We start from the raw sequence: 14544 nt of genomic DNA, 5'->3' as shown, positions 1-14544 counted from the left end.
AAAATGGGTATTCAAACTATTAAACAAGGACAGGATGTTTGCAGGATTTGCAAATTGCAAAGGCAAATGTATGCTGGAAGTGGGGGTTGGGTGGGGTTGTCATCATCTTAACTAGGTGACCAAATTTAGTATCACTAATAGTGAGACAATTTGTAATTATCTGCCAACATGAAGCAATGTGAACTACCTATTACTAATTAAGTATTCTTTCTAAAAATGTTCGACCTGAATCTAAACAAGCTTCTGTTCATAATATCTAGTTTTTTTTTTTTTAAAGGGCAGGGGTTAAAGAACAAGTTATAAGATGTTATGAGGAAATAATCAGCCAAATTGAGAACACAGATTATTCTACAAGGGAATGCATCTGGACTTATCAAAAATCCATGTCATGAGATGAAAATAAAACGGGGGGCCTGGGTGGGATAGTTGGTTAAGCATCTGACTCTGGATCTCGGCTCAGGTCATGATCTCAGTTCATGAGTTCCATCCCCATATCAGGCTTAGCACAGAGTCTGCTTAAGATTCTGTCTCTCCTGCTCTCTGCTCCTCCCCTGCTTGTGCACGTGTGCTTTCTCTCAAAAGAAATAAACTTAAAAAAAAAGAAAACAGGTGTGCTGTTTAAGGGGTGTGCTGTTACAGATTAAAAGAGACTAAAGACCACAACTGCAAAGGATATGATTTGCTGACATGCTGACTGGTGAGGGAGAGAAAATGGATATAAAGTAGCTATGATATATTTTGGGGGGGGGGGCATCTGGGTGGCTCAGTCAGTGAAGCTTGAGCATCTGACTTTTGATTTTGGCTCAGGTCATGATCGCTTAGTGTGGAGCCTGCTTAAGATTCTCTCTCTCTCTCTCTCTCTCTCTCTCTCTCTCCCTCCCTCCCTCCCTCCGCCCCTCTGTTCTCCTTCTCTAATAAAAATTAATTAATTAAAATATTTTGGGGACAATTGGGGAAATCTGCATCGTGAAATGGAGATTAGATGACATCACAGAATTGTTATTTATATTAGGTGTAGGAAAGAAATTGTGGTTTATAGGAGAATTTTCTTATTCTTAGGAAATGCTGAAGTATTCAGGATAAAGTGTCAAGACAATGCAAGTTATCTTCAGATGGTTGAACAACCAGAAAACATATGTATATACATATATAGAAAGAACGAAAAAATTTGGCAAAACAATACGATTGGTGAATCTAGGTGAAGAATGTATGGGTACTTATTGTACTTATATTTAAACTTTGTCATCTGAAAGAAAAAGTAATAAACACTGTTCTATGGTAGAACAAGGACATGCCACAGGGAGTCTGTCCCTTTCCAGCCCAGGTTTGGTGAGAAATAAAAAGTGATAAAGGATTATAAAGCAGTCAGAAAACTGCCTGACCTCTTTCTAGGCCAAAGTTGGATATGAGTGTATTCATTTTCTACTGTGGCTATAACAAATTACCACAAACTTAGTGTCTTAAAACAACACAAATATTACAGTTCTGTAGGTTAGAAACCTGACGCGGGTCTTACTGGGCTAAAATCATGGTGATGGCAGGGCCGTATTCCTTTCTGGAGGCGACAGAGAGAGAATCTATTTCCTTACCTTTTCCAGTCCCCCACATTCCTTGGCTCGTAGCCCCCTTACTCCATCTTTAAAACCAACAACTTTGAACCTTTCTAACCATTATTCCATAGTCACATCTCCCTTTGACTCTGACCTCAGACTGAAAAGGTTCTTTTAAGGACCCATGTCATGAGATCGGGCCCACTCAGATAATCTCCCCTCTCAAGGTCCTTAACCTAGTCGTATCTACAAAGTCCCTTTTGCTTTGTAAGGTAACATATTCAGAGGTTCCAGGGGTTGGGACATGGACATCATCAGGGAGCCCTTATTCTGCATACCACAGTGAGTTGCCTCCATGTTGAGGGGATCTCTACCTTTGCTCCTTTTTGGGGACCCCTGCCCAGGTCCCTCATATCGTACTCTCTGTGCTTTCCATGGCTGTTTGGGCCAGTGGCTAGTCTCCAACAATGTAGTCAGAGAGAGATAAAGCAGTCAAGTATCCCTTGAAGCATGGATGCTGAACTAAGAGCCAGGGGGCTGCAATGGACAGGCAAAGTGACTCCACAGCATGGGCCAAGAGAAAGCTGAGTCCACAAGGGGAGATGGCTAGTACTCCCTGGGAGATGTGCCTAAAGCCAACAATGGGCCATGACTTTACCAGCTGCGGGCTTCAGTATCACAGGCCAGCAGATTCCCCAGTGATCAGGCCAACAAGGGGCATCATGCCAGAAAACTGCCAGTACACACTCTAGGTCCAGAATGAAGCCAGGGGATTCCAGCTCTCTCATCAATTCCACAAGGATGTGTACATTACCCCTCGCCACCTCCCCTACAAAAGGATGTTATCTTTGAGAAGATGCAGGACCTCCTTAGGAGGTATTATAAAACGTGAAACATATTTTACCCTAAGGAGACTTATACTATTTAAAGGAATTGTTTAAATAATGAAATTGAACTATATTTGGGACTGAATTAGACACTTAGGGTTTTTTTCTCCTGTAACCTAACAATTGTGGTGGTTTTAAAATACGTCCACAGATTCTTGGATATGCCTCCCTTCAAATGGTGATAGCTAATACTACGCCCCTTGAAGATGGGCTGGACTTACTAGTCTATTTCCAAAGAAGAGAATGTGGCAGAAAGGATTCCATATGACTTATAAAGCCAGGTCATAATAAGGATAGTTTCTGCCTGGCTCTCTAACTTCTTGGACTGTTCACTCTGGGAGAAGCCAGCTACCTTTTGTGAAGGGCCCACATATGGAAAACTGGCCTGTCACCAACCAGCACCAAGGAGCAACCAGGAATGAGTTGCCATGGTAGCAGATTCTCCAGCCCTCGACAGATGACTGAAGTCCTCATCAATATTAGGACTGCAACCATGTTTAACATCCCAAGCCAGAACTGCCCAGCTGAGCTGCTCCCAAATTCCTGACCCACAGAAATTATGAAATGTTTATTGTTGTTTTCAGTCACTAAATTTTGGGGCATTTGGTTATATATAGTGATAGTAACTAATACACAGGTGAAAACTCGAGAAAAAAACAAGATACCTACTCTTTCTTGGCATATCTGAGTTGTGATAAGTTAAATTAAGTGTCCCTGCTACATACATGTGTGTTCCTTATAAGGAAGGTATTTGGTTTCATTAAACCAAGACATTAGGAAGGGGAGAACACAATTAGCCACTTACGAGGGTTGTCTGGGGGAAGAAAAGCTAAGTAGGTGGAAGTAGATGATAAAGACCCAGAAGAATGGTAGAGAGCTCTAGAACAGGAAGACGGACCTAAGATGGGACTGAAACAAGTGACCAGAAAGCTGTCAGAGCCAAGACTGGCACCAACTCTACCTCTTTTTCTGAGGTTACAATGCCTATCATCTCTTACTCTCTCATCATCAGCTACATTCACCTGCTTCTTTTTTAAAATTTGTATTTATTTATTTTGAGAGAAAGAGAGAGTTTGCACATATGTGGGGGAGGAGAAGAGACAAAGGGAGAGAGAATTCCAAGCAGGCACCACACTATTAGCACAGAGCTCAATGTGGGGCTCGATCTCACTAACTGTGAGATCATGACCTGAGCTGAAAACAAGAGTTGGACATTTAACTGACTGAGCCACCAAGGTGCCCACACCTGCTTCTCTTTTGATATCACTTCATCCTGCTTTACATTGCATTACTGGCCCCCAAATGGCTGGCCCCAATAGGCCAAGTTGGCTCTGAAACGTACATGACCTTACAAGTTCAATGTTCCTATCTAAGTAACCCAATCTCAATTAAAAACAAAACTACCATATAATCTAGCAATCTCACTTCTGGGAATATTTCTAAAGGAAATACAATCAGTATCTTAAAAAGATATCTGCATTCTATGTTCACGAAGCATCATTCACAGTAGCCAAGATACGGAAACAATCTCATCAATAGACGAAAGGATAAAGAAAATACAGTACAGACTTTAGAAGATGGCAGAGCAGTAGGGGGACTACGATTTCCCTCAAACACAGCTGTCCTGAGGTCAGAACACTCAGAACACCCAGGAAATCCATCTGTGGAGTGAAAGAAAAATCTCCACAGGTGGAGGGAGACAGCTTGGTGGAACAGAGCTGTGTGTAGGCAAACTGGGGACATATAACAGAGTGGGCATGGAGGGGAGGGATCCCCTTATGCGGAGAGACAAGGGGAGAGAAAGAGAAGCTGTGGATTGCAGTTTTGTGTTAGGACAAAAGAAAAACCTCTCCAGATCGCGGACTGAGGAATGAGAAATATGGAGAGTACCAGTCTCTACTTCGCAAACCACCTTAGGAGCTGAAGATAATTTTCAAAAGTGTGCGACTCTCTCCAGACCATGCCCCAGTGGAGGGGAGCCAGCCCTGGCCAGTAGCAATCTCAGGGGCACACTGGGAGAGAACAATCCTCTTCCTGGAGTACTGTGGGAGGAGGGGTTACTGCCCTGCCAAGGACAAAAGAGCCTGCAGGCGCTGGCCATTTTGGGAAGGTGGAGTGGTGCTACCCCAGAACCTGGCTGGGTGGCATGCTGAAGTATCCTTTACAACATCAGATGCTGAATCCCAGCCCACTGATTAGGAGGTGCAGAAGACAGTGGAGAACAGGCTGACCGCTACTACTCAGTGAGGGCTGCCAGAGCAGCGTGGTTTGAGACACCAGTCAGGGAAGGAGAGATTGGGGGTGTCACCATTTTAATCCCCATCACCAACATGGTGGGGCTTCAGAGAACAGGACAGCAGCCCCCAGTGGAGGCGGGACCTGGATCCACCAAACCACGCCCCTCCATGCCTGGTAAGTGCTCATCTCTACCCGCCTGAGAATGACACTGACCTGAACCAGCCGGCCTCTCCTCCAGGCGGGCACAGACAACGGTCCCAGGCACCAACAGACAACTGTCCTGCGGTTTTGTATGTTAGTCTGTTGCTCTTACCCCCCCCTTCTTTCATTTCCTTCTCTTTTTCTTTCTACTCTTCTTTTTTCTTTGGAATCATGATTTTTGGTCAATTCTTATTATATATACATATCTGTGTGTATATATAACCACATATATATAATTTTTCTTTCTTTTTTTCTTCCTCTGCTTTATTTTTTTAATCAGGCATTTTTACTCTATTCTTTTTATACCTTTTCTATATCTCTTTTATTTTCCTTCCTCTCTCTTTCTGGATTAAGCCGCATAGTTTCTTTGATTCCCTGCTTGGTCTTTTTTTTTTTTTTTTTGCCCCTTTCATTTTTCTCCCTGTATGGGATCATACAGATCCTTTTTTCCAGAGTTGCTTCAACAAACAAATCAAAGCACACTTGGTGGAAGGTCTAAAATATCCATCACTACAAGTAAGGAAGAGCTTTGTAGAAGACTGACCCGTGGGATAGAGCAGCCAAATACACAACAACAGAGACACACAAAACAGTCCAAAAACACTTCCTGAAGCTCCAGGCCCCAGACAGTGTATGACCCTTTTTTTAATTTAATTTTTTTAAACATTTATTTATTTTTGACAAAGAAAGATAGTGTGATCAGGGGAGAGGCAAAGACAGACAGGGATACACAGAATCTGAAGCAGGCTCCAGGCTCTGAGCTGTCAGCACAGAGCCTGACATGGGGCTCTAACCCATGAACTGTGAGATCATGACCTGAGCTGAAGTCCGACACTTAATTGTCTGAGCCACCCAGGCGCCCTGACCCCTTTTTAATATAGTAGTACTCACAGGCGCAGGACACATTAACAAGCTAATGGAGCATGTAAAAGAAAACTAGTCAAAATGATGAAAAGAAAAATTCTCCTCAAAAGAAATTCCAGAAAGAAATGAGAGCCAGGAGAATTGCTCAAAACAGATATAAAACACATACCTGAACAAGAATTTTGAATAAGAGTCACAAGACTAATAGCTGGGCCTGAAAACAAGGATAGAAGACAGAAAAGAATCTACTGCTGCAGAGATCAAAGACCTAAGAAATAGTCATGATGAATTAAAAAATGCTATAAATGAGATACAAAATAAACTAGATACACTGACAGTGAGGATGGAAGCAGCAGAGGGGAGAAGAGATGAAATAGAAAATAATATTATGGAAAATGATGAAGCTGAAAAAAAGAAGGAAAGGAAATTACTAGACCACAAGGGGAGAATTAGAGGCCTAAGTGATTCAATGAAATGAAATAATATCCGTATCATAAGAATTCTAGAAGAAGAAGAGAGAAAGAAAGAGGCAGAAGGTTTACTTGAACATATTAAAGCTGAGAACCTCCCTAATCTGGGGAAGGAAACAGGCATACATGTACAAGAGGCACAGAGAACTCCCTTCAAAAACAAAAATAGGTCAACACCATGACATATAATAGTGAAACTGGCAAAATACAAAGATAACAAGAGAATTCTGAAAGCAGCTAGGGACAAACAGGCCTAAACCTACAAGCATAGACACATAAGAGTAGTAGCAAACCTGTTCATTGAAATTTGGCAGGCCAGAAGGGAATGGCAGGAAATATTAAGTGTGCTTAATCCTTTATCCAGCAAGGCTATCTATTCACAATAGGAGAGACAAAGACTTTCCCAGACAAAAACTAAAGGAGTTCACAACCACTAAACCAGGCCTGCAGGAGATGCTAAGAGACTTATTTTGGACCTGAGGACACTTGCAAATTGAAAGTGAGGGGATGGAGAACAATCTATCATGCTAATGGACATCAAAAGAAAGCCGGAATAGCCATACTTTTATCAGACAAAGTAGACTTTAAAACAAAGATTATTAACAACAGATGAAGAAGAGTATTATATCATAATTAAGGGGTCTATCCATTAAGAAGATCTAACAGTTGAAAATGTTTACACCCTCAACATGAAAGTTCCCAAATATATAAACCAATTAATCACAAACATAAATAAATGTATGAATAATAATACTGTGATTGTAGGGGACTTTAATACTCCACTTACAGCAATAGACAGATCATCTAGGCAGAAAAATCAATAAGGAAACAACAGGTCTCAATGACCATTAGACCAGATGGACTTATCAGATATATTCAGAACTTTTCATCCAAAAGCAGAATACACATTCTTCTTGAGTGCACATGGAACATTCTCCAAAACAGATCACATACTGGGTCACAAAACAGCCTTCAACAAATATAAAAGGATTGAGATCATACCACATATATTTTCAGATCACAACGCTATGGAACTTGAAACCAACTAAAAGAAAAAATTTGGAAAGCCCCCAAACACAGGGAGGTTAACGAATATCCTACTAAAGAATGAATGGGTCAACCAAGAAATTAAGAATAAAAAATATGCGGAAGCAAATGAAAATGAAAACACGACAGTCCAAACCCTCTGGGATGCAGCAAGGGAAGTCCTAAGAGGAAAATACACCGTAATCCAAGAAGTAAGAAACGTCCCGGAGCCCTGAGTGGCTCAGGTGGTTAAGTGTCTGACTTTGGCTCCGGTCAGGATCTCATGGTTTGTGAGTTTGAGCCCTGCATTGGTCTCTGTGCTGACAGCTCAGTGCCTGCAGCCTGCTTTGGATTTTGTGTCTCCCTCTTCTCATTGTCCCCGCCCCCCCCACACCCACACACTCTCTCTGTCTCTCAAAAATGAATAAATGTAAAAAAAAAAAAAAGTCTCAATTACAGAACCTAACTTCACACCTAAAGGAGGTAGCAGAAAAGAAAGCCCAAAGCCAGCAGAAGAGAAATAAGAGAGCAGATATAAGTAATATAGAATCCAAAAAACCCAGAATAGATCAATGAATCTAAGAGTTGGTTTTTTTTGAAAGAATAAACAAAATTGATAAACCCCTAGCCAGACTTCACAGAAAGGAAAGAGAGAACCGACATAGATAAAATCACAAATGAAAGAGGAGAGATTACAATCAACACCACAAAAATACAAACAATTATTAGAGAATACTATGTAAAACTATACACCAACAAACTGGACAATCTGGAAGAAATGGACAAATTCCTAGACACTCACACACTACGAAAACTCAAGCAGAAAGAAATAGAAAATTTGAACAGACCCATAACCAGCGAAGAAATTGAATTGGTTATCAAAAATCTCTCAACAAATAAAAATCCTGGGCTACATGGCTTCACAGGGGAATTCTACCAGACATTCAGACCAGACTTATTCTTCTCAAGCTCTTTCAAAAAATAGAAATGGAAGGAAAGCTTCCAGATTCATTCTATAAAGCCAGCCTTACCTTGATTCCCAAACCAGATAAGACTCCACTAAAAAGGAGAATTACAGGCCAATATCCCTGATGAACATGGATGCAAAAATTCTTAACAAGATATTGGCAAATCAAACTCAACAGCATATCAAAAGAATTATCTACCATGATCAAGTGGGATTCATTCCTGGGCTGCAGGGCTGGTTCAATATTCCCAAATCAAAATGATACATCACTTTAATAGAAGGATAAGAACCATATGATCCTGTCAATAGATGCAGAAAAAGCATTTGACAAAATACAGCATTCTTTCTTAATAAAAACCCTCAAGAAAGTCAGGATAGAAAGTACATAATTTAAGATCATAAAAGCCATATATGAAAGGTCCATAGCTAATATCATCCTCAATGGGGAAAAACTGAGAGCTTCCCCCTGATATCAGGAACACGACAGGGATGTCCACTGTCACCACTGTTGTTTAACATAGTGCTGGAAGTCCTAGCTTCAGCAATCAGACAACAAAACAAAATAAAAGGCATCCAAATTGGCAAAGAGGAAGTCAAACTTTCACTCCTTGCAGATGACAGGATACTCTACATGAAAACCCAAAAGACTTCACCAAAAAGCTGCTGGAATTGATACATGAATTCAGCAATGTTGCAGTACATAAAATCAATGTAAAGAAATCAGTTGCATTTCTATAACCAATAATGAAGCAACAGAAAAAGATATCAAGGAATGGATCCCATTTACAATTGCACCAAGAACCATAAAATACCTAGGAATAAACCTAAACAAAGAGGTAAAATATCTGTATGCTGCAAACTATAGAAAGCTTATGAAAGAAACTGAAAAACATGCAAATCATTCCATGCTCATGGACCGGAGAAACAAGTATTGTTAAAATGTCTACCCAAAGCAATCTGCACATCCAATGCAATCCCTATCAAAAAAGCACCAGCAGCATTCTTCAGAGTGGAACAAACAATCCTAAAATTTGTATGGAACCACAAAAGAGCCCGACTAGCCAAAGTAATGTTCAAAAAGAAAACCAAAGCTGGAGGCATTACAATTCTGGACTTCAAACAGGCAACAACCTCTTTGACCTCAGCCACAGCATCTTCTTACTAGACATGACTCTGGAGGCAAGGGGAGCAAAAGCAAAAATGAACTATCTGGGACCTCATCAACATAAAAACCTTCTGCACAGGGAAGAAAATAATCAACAAAAGGCAATTGATGGAATGGGAGAAGATATTTGCAAACGACATGTCACACAGTTAGTGCTCAGAATCTGTAAGAACTTCTCAAACTCAACACCCAAAAAACAAATAATTCAGTCAAGAAATGGGCAAAAGGCATGAACAGACACTTTTCCAAAGAAGACATCCAGATGACTAACAGACACATGAAAAGATGCTCAACATCACTCATTATCAGGAAAATACAAATCAAAACCACAATGAGATACCACCTCACACCTATCAGAATGGCTAAAATTAACAACTCAGGAAACAATAGATGTTGGTGAGGATACAGAGAAAAGGGAAAATTTTTACACTGTTGGTGGGATTGCAAACTGGTGTAGTTACTCTAGAAAACAGTATGGAGATTCTCAAAAAATTAAAAATTAGAGCTATTCTATTACCCAGCAATTGCACTACTGGGCATTTACCCAAAAGACATAAAAATGCAGATCTGAAGGGGCACATACACCCCAATGTTTATAGCAGCACTATTGACAATAGCTAAAGTATGGAAAGAGCACAAATGTCCCCTGACTCATGAATGGATAAAGATGTGGTAATATATACAATGGAATATTACTCAGCAACCAAAAACAATGAAATCTTGTCATATGCAACAACATGGATGGTAGTAGAATGTACCATGCTAAGCGAAATAAGTCAGTCAGGTAAAGACAAATTTCACTCATACATAGAATTTAAGAAACAAAACCGATGAACACAGGGGAAGAGAAAGAACAATAAGGTAAAAATGGTGAGGGAGGCAAACCATAAGAAACTCTTAAATACAGACAACAAATTGAGGGCTGCTGGAGGAACGCTGAGTGTGGGGGATGGGCTAAATGAGTGATGAGCATTAAGGAGGGCTCTTGTTGGCATGAGTACTGGCTGTTATATGTGAGTGATTAATCACTAAACTCTACTCCTGAAAGCATTATTATACTATATGTTAACTTGGATTTAAATAAAATTTTAAAAAATAAAAATTAAAAAAAACAAAGTAGATGCTCAACAATAATGTTCCAGTACTTTGAACAAACATGACCTTTGGGGACTAACTTAAGGCAACTTAATTTTTATTCTCCACTATCTGTGTAAAAACACTGGGCAGGGATTGGTTCTTCTCCCATCCCCAAAAGAAAACCTGGCAGTCTCATTCCTTCTTCTGGTCACTTTCAGGTAAGTATATAATTAAAATATTCAGTCCTGTATATTAGTCACAATTTGCCACCTAACTTAGAGAGAGGCCTTCCCCCCTCCTCCCTGTTTGTGCTTGCTATCTATAGGGAAGCTTACAATTTGGGAAGGAGGGTGCCACCTCTCTCCCTAACTTGTTTGTCTAATGGCATTCCAAGAACTTCGCTTGGAAAAAAGGGTGACCCCTTTTCCAGTCACCATCTTGACTCTTTATACCCTTGATATGGGTCAGTGTTCTAGAGTAGTCTCATCCATTCTCACCCTTCTATAAATTGCGAAGTCCTACAGAGTGGTCTGTCTGTGGTATTTCTTGCATTAGAATCACAGGCAGCACTCCTATTTTCATCTATTTAAAAAACTATTTTTAAGTTTATTTTTGAGAGACAGACACAGAGCATGAGTGGAGGAGGGGCAGAGAGAGAGAGAGAGAGAGAGAGAGAGAGAGAGAGAGAGAGAGAGAGAGAGAGAGGGAGGGAGATACAGAATCCAAAGCAGGCTCTAGGCTCTGAGCTGTTAGCACAGAGCCTGATGCAGGGCTCAAACCCATGAACCATGAGACCATGACCTGAGCTGAAGTCGGTCACTTAACCAACTGATCACCCAGGCACCCCTTCACATATTTTTATAACAGTTGGACTAAACTGTCACTGCTTGGGATTTTTCTATTTCTAACTTCCAACATGCCTCCCTTCTTAACCCGAGTTCCCTATCCTCCTACCCGATTCCACTCCTCACTTCTGCATACTCTGCTAATCTCCCACTTCATAACCTCTAATGACCTCAGAGAGTCTCTGAATCCCATCTCCTTACCTAGCCAATAATGTTGAGTCATTTCCCCCACACTCTTGCGAATGACTAGACAAATGAATGTGCTTCTCAAGGAAAGGGACCCGATTAAACCTGTCTTTATGTAGCAGAAGATGTTCCTGGCCATTACTGCTACATTTGTATTTAGGCATCCAAAGACTGAAGGAGTAAGGTGGTTTCAACTTCTGAATCACTTATATCCCTAGAAACTAGAGTCAGTTATCTCTTAGAAGCTCAAATTCTTGACCCAGACATGCCATCCTTCCTGTTCCAAGTGATTCTCTCTCTCTGCACTAAAAGGCTACAAAAAAAGGCTTACATCTCACCTGTCTTCTGCTAGTACCAACAAAATTACTTGTGTAGTCAAAGCAGCCACAACCCTGATAAGATTCATGGCCAATGACCTGCTGCACATGCTTCCCGACATGCACCTTCACATCATACACTTCAGTGAGGCCATGATGCCCCTCCCCAACCAATGGAGCAGAGCCAGGTGTAAAAGGTAACCCCTCCCACCTACAGACATCAGCCCAAGATTCACCACACGGTAAATCAATAGACATCATCATCTGTGTTTCCTGTGCTAGATCAAAATTTCAACTTGGGAGGCTCAAAGTCCTCTATCTCTACAGTAAGGCCCATACATTCCTGGGCCTATATTATTGCCCTCATCACTTACCTTTCCCCAGGATGCTTACCATACTTTTACCAGTGTCCTCTTTACGGAATATAGCTCACTATGCCCTACTCATTGCCCATCTCAAGCACTAGCCTTTATTCTTCTACTTCAAATATATAACTATACAGATAGGTAGTCTTAAACCACAAGTCTAATTTTTTTCTTCTAGAGAGAACTCTTAAAGCAGTGGTTCTTTCCTTTTTTAAAAATTTTTAATGTTTATTTATTTTTGAGAGAGACAGAGTGCAAATGGGGGAGAGGCAGAGAGCGCGAGAGCAAGATTTGAAACAGGCTCCAGGCCATCAGTACAGACCCCAACGCGAGGCTCAAACCCAGAAACCGTGAGACCATGATCTGAGCCGAAGTCAGACGCCCAACTGACTAAGCCACCCAGGCACCCCGTAGAGCAGTAGTTCTTAATTTTAGTAGCAAAATGAAGAACTTTAAAAAATACTGATGTCCAGGCTCCACTACCAGAGTTTCTGATTTATAATTGGTCTAGGGTGAAGCCTTGGCATTTTTTTTAAACCTCCCCAGATGATGCTAATCTGAAAGCAACGTAGAGAACCTGTTTTAAATACAGATGGCCCAATGCTACATAGGGCTTCCATATTTGACGGGTCAATGGCATGCAAAAATGTGGGAGGCTCAGGAAAGAAACTTTAATTTGACAATCATAAATTACATATGTTCTATGTAGTAATTCAGGCAGCCATCTCCACAGAACCTCATTTCATCTTTACAGTCATCCTATGATGTAGGCACTGTTATCCTTATTTTACAAATAGGGAAATTGAGGTACAGGAAAGTCGCACAGAGTAACTGGCATGACTGACCAAGGCAAACCCCAGGTCCAATTTCCAATTCCACACACCTTCTGTGACACCATACTGAGATGTCAATGCCTCCTACAGCTGGATGATCCCACTCCCTAAAATAAGACACCAAGGCTTTATCCCAGAAATCCTATTCTACTGCATCCGTGAATTTTTCCTGGACATTTTCCCATGAATTGCACACATACAGCCCAGTTACTACGCTATACTTTAAGCTGCCAAAATGAAGTGAAGTGTTCCAAGGGAGAACTCCCTGACAGGGCTCTATGTCTGGGTCTTTAGTGAAGTACTTCCATTCTCTAATCAACACCTGCATCCTTTCTCCATCACTGGCAGCTTAAATCCTAGATTTAGGTTTTTTAAAGATGAAGGTATATTGCCTACCTACAAACCATTCCTTTGGTGATCTAGTGAAATGAGGGACCCCATTGCTCCTCTGCCTTGGAATCCACACAGTACACAAAGAATCAAAATATAGAGGCTAAGCTGCATAAGACTGCTGCCAATATCAAGCTGGAGTCTAATACGTAGTGAACTGGGCAACTAGAGCTAGAAGTGTTATCTTTTTGTAAGGCAACAGTGGTATGTTTAAGCGACTCGGTGACTACATTCCACCATTTCACTCCATGGAATCCATATTGCATCCCTGCTAACATACAGGGTGGGTGGGAGGTGGTAGTGACCAGGAGACTTACTGGGAGAAAGAGCACTTCAGGTGTCTGGGTGGTAGCTTTCAGATGTTGCAGGACAAAATCCAATGCTTGTGCCGGTGTCCCATGTATCCTGAGAAAGAGGTAAGATTAGTCAGTTCTCTCAAGACAGTTTCCAAATTCCTGACTCCTTAACTGCTCGCTTAACTGTTCTTTCTAATCCAAACCTCAGCCCTTGTTCAGGACTATGGCTTTTAGAATCCTCCTTGTTCCACTCATTTAGGGACTTCCCAATTGTCACCTTACAAATTATGGCCTCATCATTTCTGCCTCTTTACAAACATGCAGAGGTTCACACTGCTTTAGGGAAAACTTGTGCTACTTGCCAATAGTCCTGTCTTTCTAGTCTCACCTCTCCCATGTGCTGTATAGTTACTGCCTTCATTTACCTCTCAAATTTTCCCATCTTCTCCTTCCCACTGCATTACCTCAGTTCAACAGTCTCCCATGGTCTCCAGTAAAAAACAAAACAAAACAAAACAAAACTTTGGCTCCCTCAGATTTATTCCTTGAGGTCGCTCCCCGAGTTATCTTTCCAAACACATAAAAGTCATCCTTACTTTAAAACCTTGATTCTCTCTCCCACTCCCACGCCCACTCCTTTACTACTGGATTCGCTGAAACCCTCCTCTCACACAGAATTCACAGCCAATATATAATATTGGAAAGAAGGGACGGCCACGCACTCATACAGAGTTATGACTGCAAAAGCTCAAAGAACGTAGTGTTGGGTGCTTGACTCCCTCGGGCCTTTGTGGAGGGTCAAATTTGGGTTTACTAATGTCCCGCAGAAAGTTTCAAAGTTCCAAACCTCGTTCCCGCGGAAAAGGA

At 41.2% G+C, this 14544-nt stretch overlaps 1 protein-coding gene across 1 annotated transcript in view; it reads right to left on the bottom strand.

Annotated features, from left to right (window-relative positions):
- Positions 1–14232, bottom strand: part of GPR19 (G protein-coupled receptor 19) — a 38680-nt gene extending 24448 nt beyond the window's left edge. The window contains exons 1-2 of the mRNA XM_029955535.1: positions 14142–14232; positions 13699–13786 (exon numbers count right to left, since the gene is read on the bottom strand). The gene's annotated coding sequence lies outside the window, so the exon portion shown is untranslated. The remainder of the gene's footprint in view (positions 1–13698; positions 13787–14141) is intronic.
- Positions 14233–14544: the final 312 nt, after the last annotated feature.

The sequence above is a fragment of the Suricata suricatta genome, chromosome 10, assembly GCF_006229205.1.
Source record: "Suricata suricatta isolate VVHF042 chromosome 10, meerkat_22Aug2017_6uvM2_HiC, whole genome shotgun sequence".
Lineage (NCBI taxonomy): Eukaryota > Metazoa > Chordata > Mammalia > Carnivora > Herpestidae > Suricata > Suricata suricatta.
The sequence above is the reverse complement of the archived record's forward strand: the minus strand, read 5'-3'. Positions and strand labels throughout refer to the sequence as shown.